Source organism: Crocuta crocuta, unplaced genomic scaffold (genome assembly GCF_008692635.1).
Source record: "Crocuta crocuta isolate KB4526 unplaced genomic scaffold, BGI_CrCroc_1.0 scaffold475, whole genome shotgun sequence".
Lineage (NCBI taxonomy): Eukaryota > Metazoa > Chordata > Mammalia > Carnivora > Hyaenidae > Crocuta > Crocuta crocuta.
In genome coordinates, this window is record NW_027529518.1 from 2,015,128 (window position 1) to 2,022,732 (window position 7,605).

The window sequence follows — 7,605 nt, forward strand, 5'->3', positions numbered from 1 at the left end:
ATTTATCCCTTTCTCCTTGTAAAATTCTAAAATTTTATTTGGGTAAATTCCAAATGGATCCAAGTTTTAAATGCAGGGGGGAAAAAAACCATAAAACACTAGAAACCATGGGACACTTTTTAAAATATAATCTGAGGCATTCTAACAACCAGAAACCAAAAAAATATTGACAAATTCAACTACATAAAAACTCTTAAAACACTGCATGACAAAAAACTTTTAAGCAAAGCCAAAAGAACATTTCAATCATAGGCCATGTCTAACTTCCCTACTGTATGTAGAGGAAATAAAAATCACTATTATAAAAGCACTCAATATAAAAGTGAGCAAATGCTACGATATTTTATAGAAAAGGACATACAGGGTGCCTGGGTGGCTTAGTCTGTTAAGCATCTGATTTCAGCTCAGGTCATGACCTCATAATTCATGAGTTTAAGTCCCGTACCGAGTGAACACAAGCCCCACTTTGGGTGAGCCCTGCTTCTCTCCCTCCTCCCTCCCTCCGTCTCTCTGCCCCTCACTTACTTGAGCCCTCGCTCTCAAAAAAATATATACAAATAAAACGACATACAGATTGTTTTTAAACTTACCAAAAGATATGTAACTTGACTCACAAGAGAAATACAAACTAAAGCTATACCGAAATACAGGTTACTACTTGTCAGACTGGCAAAACCCAAAAAGTTTGAGGGGCGCCTGGGCGGCTCAGTCAGCATCTGACTCTTGATTCCAGCTCAGGTCATGATCTCGAGATCCCCAGTGCAGGGCTCGATCCCTCGGCTGCTGACAGTACAGAGCCTGCTTGGGATCCCCTCTCCCTCTCTCTCTACCCCTCCCCTGCTTGTGCGTGCGTGCTCTCTTGTTCTCTCTCTTTCCAAATAAATAAACATTTAAAAAATATTTTTTAAAAGTTTGATAGCACATGGTGGGAGCAGCCAGGCATGTTCTTAACATTGCGGAGAGGGCCACTCATGGGCTCACTGACGACACCTGGTGCTGGAGATTCTACTTCTAGGAATTTATCTGCCATAAGTATTCCTCTTGCATGAAATTATACACATGGAACTTGTTTAATCCTCAGTGTTGAGGATTAAATAATTTACGTGAGGCACACAGAACAAAGCCTGGCGCTCAGTAAGGGTTAGCTGTTGTCAATAGGGAAAGATCGGAAACAGCCCAACGGTCCATTAACAGGCTCCCCCCCCACCCCCTAAGTGTGCTCACTCCCTAAAATAAAAAAATAAAATTAGATTAAGTTAAATTAAATGTGTAATTTAATGTGTAACTCTACCAGGGCCTAATTTGGAAGAGGTGCCACCTTGGAAACTCAAGAAGGAATTTAGAAACAATGTGTGACAAATCTCCGTTAATTGCATTTTCCAATCCGTGATCCTTTAATACCACTGAAAACCTTAAACTGGTAAATACAATGATTGCAGCTCTTTAAAATTATTTTATATGCAACAGAAACATTACAGCGAGAAAAACAAAGGTTTAAGAGGACTTGCAGACTGAGGAAAACGTGCAAGCTTCTTTTTCCCAGGAGTAGGACACGCTTTATAAATCTGACCGGGAGGTCAAAGGTAACCACACAGAGCGAGCAGTAAGCTCTTCGTTCTAACCCCAAGGGGAAGTTCATTGGCATACGTCAGAGTGGAAGTTTTGCTAGCTCTACGTAATGGTTTAGTAGAATTCATACTCTTTCTTTTTCATGTTGAAGCTTTCCCTTTACGAGCTGGATATGTGCACCTTTCCCCATGAATTGTGAATAGGCTGTCTATCCCCCAGTCACCATTAAAGAAGTGTTTCATTGGCTTTTAGCAGTTTGTTATTTCTTTTTTGTAGCTCTGTTCCCATTTCTCACTTATCTTGGCGAAGATAGAAATTGCCTCCTGAACTCCAACCGATGGAAATTGGAGGGGAATTAGCACCAGGTCACCCGAAGCAAGAGCAGAGACTCTGCCAACAAACATAATGAAGCATCACACCTGCCTCTAATTGATGGTTTTCGGGAGACTAACGCTTTCTCTTTGCTTCTGTCCGTGTTGCAAAATGATGAGGTGCAAACATTCTGGGCAGAGATTATATACTAAGCCGGTAAAACCTTACTACAAATCGGTTTAGGAGGTTGCTTTGCCCAAGTCACACACACACACACAGAGTCAAAGACCGTTGTCAGCTCCCAGCCCGCCTCATCTGCCCTAGGAGGAGCGCGAGCCCCGGAGAGAGAAGGGACGAGCCCCGGAGAGAGAAGGGACTTACCCCGGGTTGCACAAGGTGCTGGCGGCAGACCTCTGTTCTCCAGACTCACACCTTCCTACACAGTGACCGCCTCCTCTGGGTCTCCTTTCCAAAGTCCTGCCTCCGGGGCGCTCACTGCCACACACACCCTCATCGCTACAAAATTTCCCTGCTTTTCCAGAAGAGAGGAGTTCTCAAAGGAGGATCCAAAATTCAAGTCTCGATGCGTGTGTTTCCTTTACAGTTTTATAAGGAAATTGAGAGACGATTTTACTGACCAAGTTGAGTACACTTTCTTTTCCTGGTTATGAAAGGGCAGCTTCGGCTCTCAGAAACTATTCACTAGGGCAGGAATCCCCAAGGTTTATTTTATTCCTCCTCTCTGGACACCAAAACGTTATGCATTCTTCAAAGCCTAGTACAAAGTTCCTCTTTGTGGTCTTTACTTCTCTGACCTATATAGATCTAATTTTTAGGACATTACCTTTGACTGTATTGGCTGTATGGATTGCATATCCTGACATTTGCTCTGAGTGGATGAATTTCGACTCCCCCCCGCCCCCAGACTTGAGCATAATGCCATATTGGTTTTCTGTGGGTTTTGTGTTGGTTTGAGGCATCCTACACAGACCCAACCTCAGGGTCAGGCACGTAGCAGATCCTGAACTTACCAGTTTGCCTATGGGTGTCTCCTCCATCAAGGAACATTCCTCTTCCTCATAGCTGAGCACACTTTGTCCATAAAGGACAGGGAAAGGGTCCCAGTTAAAGGGACAGTAAACCTATGGTAGCTGCTTGCCGTGGGTTCAGGCAAGGGAACAGAGAATGCGCGCTCCCAGCTATGTCTCCCCACACCTCCCACACTCTCCTTCCCAGTTCCCTCATCAGCCCTGGCGCCTCAGTGCCCACCTAGGTTCCCAAATAGCCCCGACCTTACGGGGAGACAGAGCAGCTGGTGATGCGGGAACGGCTTNTAGTCTCTGCCTTCTCACTAGATTTAGAACAAAGGGACAGGAACGCAATCGTGAATGAAATCTGAAAGAAAACCTGATGTGTGTACACCACCTTGTGACCGGTTTGCAAACTACTCTCCCTCACACCCACACTCACACAACAGCCTGAACACACAAAGTCCTCACATACTTTCCACTATCCGCCCAGGGAGAGCAGCACCCCAAAGTGTGATTATTTTCTGTTTTCCTCACTTTAGATTGACCAGAAGAAGGAAAAGGGAAGACTCTGAGACAAGCGGGAATTTCCAAACCTCTGCCCACTACAGATTCAAAACGGAGATCTCAAACAGAAGCCACTTTAAAAGCATGTTGTCATTTGCCCCCTCCCCTTTTTTGGGAAACTGGGGGGCTGTAAGAAAAACAAATGAAACTAGTTTCTGGGGAAGTCTGGGCTTCAAGTTATCCCTAACCATTTCAGACTTTAAACCACTTCTGCGCAAGAACCCCCCAGGACCACTCATTTCAAACCAGCTACTGACGCCCTCTCTCTGGCTCCTGCGTTTACCCTGATTAGGGTTCCGACTCCACCTCTGTGCCACCTCCCTTTATCTGGGCAGAGGAACTATCTGCTTCCTCCATATTTGGGGCCGGCCAAATACTAAGTAGTTAAGTGCAATAAGTTCTTTTGCTTTGGTCTCGCTAGTATTAAAACCTCGTTTTCCTTCCCATTTCGTCAACTTGGCTCTCTTCCTCTTTAAATTTCCAGTACTATTAGGATTTTTTTAATGTTTTTTTTTTTAATTTATTTCTGAAAGAGACAGAGAGAGACAGAGACAGAGAGAGACAGAGTGAGCAGGGGAGGGTCAGAGAGAGAGGGAGACACAGAATCTGAAGCAGGCTCCAGGCTCTGAGCTGGCAGTCAGCACAGAGCCCGACGCGGGGCTCGAACCCGCGAACCGCGAGATCATGACCTAAGCGAAAGTCGGACGCTTAACCGACTAAGCCACCCAGGCGCCCCTGTCTATTAGGATTTTTAAGGGCCGGTATATTCCTGAAGTCAAGTCTTTCACAAGCAATGCTCGGATGTTCACGTTATAGGTTAAATAGCTCATTGTACAAATATTAGGCTATTTGGTTTTTAAACATTTTCTAGATTTTCCATATGCTCTGATGTCTTACCAAAGCCAAAGACTTCACAGCAGTCTATACACCGTAAACGTTGAGTAGTGTATGTTTTAAGATTTTTAAAATGACAAAGATGCCCTCTGGCAGCATCTTTTATAAAGAAATACATTTTTCTCAGGGGCGCCTAGGTTGCTCAGTCAGTTGAGCATCCGACTTCAGCTCAGGTCATGGTCTCACGGCTCGCGGGTTCAAGCCCCGCATCGGGCTCGCTGCTGTCAGCACAGACCCCACTTCGGATCCTGTCCCCACGCCCCTGCCCCTCCCCTGCTCACTCTCTCTCGAAAATGAATAAATTTTTTAAAAACCATTTTTCTTAAACCAGTTATTTCCAACCTGTATTTTACAAGATCTAAGGTCTTCAGTTATTTCAAGATCTATGTGCAATTCTCAAAGCGAAATCCGTATTAATCCATGTTAATTACTTCACTATATGAAATACATACGTTGCCACCTATGGCACTCTCCAAAGTTTTCGAATCACAAATTCATTCAAGGAACATTAACTGAGCACTTACTATATGCTAGGCGCTGCACTAGGGAAGATGGAGCAAAGATGAAAACATGGTCTCAGCCCTCCAAAAGCTCCGTCTAGCCTGAAAACCAGACATACATCCTAATTAGGATATCATGTGACCATGTTAAAATGCTGGTGGGTGAAAAAGCTCTGGGAGCATAAAGAAAGTGATGATCTGCCTTAAATAGGAGTTTGCAGTAGGAGGGGAAAGGGGGGTGAATTCCAGGAAGTCTATGTGTAGAAGCACAAAAGGGACTCTTAAAATGAGCTCTGGCACTGCGTGTGGTTAAAAAATAGCATGTATGGGGGAGTGGCAAGGGATGGTGAAAAATCCTGTAAGCCAAGTTCGGGGGTGTCGACTTGATTCTGGATGCCAGCGGTTCTCCACATGTGGTACTGGACCAGCAGCAGCTTCACCCGGGACCTGGTGAACAAGGCAAATCCTTGGGTCCCAGGCTAGACCTACTGACCCAGAAGTTCTGGGGGGTGGGGCCCGCTCATCTGTGCTTTAACAAGCCCTCCAAACGATTCTAAGGCACACCGCGCTTTGAGAGCCACTGCTGCGGCCAATGAGCAAAATCTCGGAAGGGTTTTGAGCAGAGAACTGCCTGGATAAGATCTCAAGTAGGAACACCGGTTGCTGCTGCCCAGCCAAGCACGGCACCTAACTCCAGAGTAGTTCCAGTAAAAAACAAGTAACTCTGGAATAAATGTGACGTGAAGAGAGGGCCGAGATGAAGGCAGTAGGTACGGAGAGGAAACCGTTTAGGGATATTTTACAGGTGGCCCAGATTCAATCAGGTGATGAGGATATATCCATACAAAGGTGTGACTGAAGTGGTTTTTAGATAAAATGTGTGACCTTGCCGGAGGTATCAACCACTAGGTGTTTCCTGAAAGAAGTGTTGCACACACTCCCTAGAAAAAGGGAGGAGATGGAGCGCAAGATCTGTGTTTCCACAGTGTCAAAAGCAAACGGTGCCCTGGTGCCCTGGCTTGGCCGCGAGTCTTCCGGCCAGCTGGGCAGTTCTACTTCTCACTGGAAGTTAGGAAGCTGGCATTCATAGTAACATAAAACTCGTTTGGGGAGTTTGGTTAGTGTGAATCAATCCTTGAGACTGAGTTTCGGGATGTGCTGGCAAAATTCAATTTCAAATGCTTTGAAGCCGAAAATAGGCATCGGTTCTGGTGGTCTAACCAAGGAACTGACAAGGTGAGACCCTGCTGGAGCCTTCTTTTCATCCTAACTTCATCACCGATCACACAGTCCACTTAATTCTGGAAGAAGCTGGAATGAATCAAAGAATCACTTTGTACTATGCCCTGACGGTCAAGAAAGTCGGATGTACCTGTTATTTCTAACTTTGGGGGCAGGATTTAGCTGAGGCAATCTTCAATTTCCTAATTGAGAGGAGAGAGGGAAAACCCATATGGCTAATTTACCTAATGAGAATTTGCCAGAGCACAATTCCTATTTCTACTAGGACTCTGGATGCCTCTCATTATGTAACGTAAGTTTTCCAGCTGATACCAATATCTTGGCTTATCTGACCAACTTATTTTGTCTAAGAATAGTTCCCGATTAAAAACTGCGCTGTTTTATGGAAGTTGAGAGCTATCAGGCATCCTGGAGATTAAAGCAAAACTTTCATACTACAGATGAGGAAACAGAGGGCTTCAAAGAGTAAATCATTTCATCTATTTATTGTAGGGCAAGCTTTTCCAGAATACTACAAGATGGCAAAACAAGATTCAGAGCAACACGGATAATCGGTTCATTTAAATTTTAGACAAGATTTTAAATTCCTCTATTTTCCATCTTAAACGTTTTAAAAGCAGAAAAAAGAGTAGCAAATTACTCACTTTTATTGGGCTCTTAGAGGACGGGGAAGCTTTTCTTGTAGTTTCTTAATTGTTTTCAGAAACTAGAGTTAAATGTAAAAACTTCAGGAGAAAAAAATTTTTAAATAAAAAACTGGGGAAGAAAACGTGCATGAACAATAAGGAGAGAAACATGTATTCTTTTATAAGCTGTTTTCTGTCTTTGCCTACAAAGGGGTAACTTTACACTGAATATTGTCCATTACATCTAATTATATGTTACATGTAAAGGGAATCTATCACCACTACCCCTTACAGATTTGAGAAACGCCAGCTTTTCCAACATCCTGGTATTTGAGTAAACCTTGTATTTTTCAGAGTTCTAGAAATGCTTCAGAAACTAGTTTGATCTTGTAGGCTGTCTGGGTATGTGGACGTGAACAACTTGAAACGCACATTTGGCCTCGTTTTCTGCTTTCCAAACTTCCCATTGCTTTCTACCAAATATATATATGTAATCTAAAAGTTGGTGTTCACTCCCTGGTCAATATCCAATATATAGCATTTTACAAGCAGATTTCCAAGCTCTTTAAGGAAACGTGGACAAGGTTTTCAACATCAAGAATATATTAAATTCCAGGTGTGCCCTGGCTGAAAAAGTAGACTTTTCCCCTTCTGTCTGGAATTCCCATTAAGAACGCAATGCATTCCGATAGAAAAGCACTGCTTTTTAGGCAAGATCCAAAGGATCCCATTTTCCAGGTCTGCGTCCATCTCTGATTTCCCTCAAAGGCCCAAAATCGGGACCGTTTTTATTTTTTTGCCCTCTCGCTCCCCGATGTGAGGTCTCTTAGATTCTACTGGGGCAGAAATGCAACTTCAGTCCGGAGA

At 43.9% G+C, this 7,605-nt stretch overlaps 1 protein-coding gene across 4 annotated transcripts in view; it reads right to left on the reverse strand.

Annotated features, from left to right (window-relative positions):
• MOSPD1 (motile sperm domain containing 1) overlaps positions 1-4,939 on the reverse strand; it is a 14,713-nt gene extending 9,774 nt beyond the window's left edge. For 3 of the 4 annotated variants that reach the window (XM_077760842.1, XM_077760839.1, XM_077760841.1), the window contains exon 1: positions 2,263-2,458. The gene's annotated coding sequence lies outside the window, so the exon portion shown is untranslated. Of the gene's footprint in view, positions 1-2,262; positions 2,459-4,894 lie in introns of those variants that run through there. The other variant, XM_077760840.1, reaches the window with a different exon arrangement.
• Between the last annotated feature and the right edge of the window lie 2,666 nt (positions 4,940-7,605).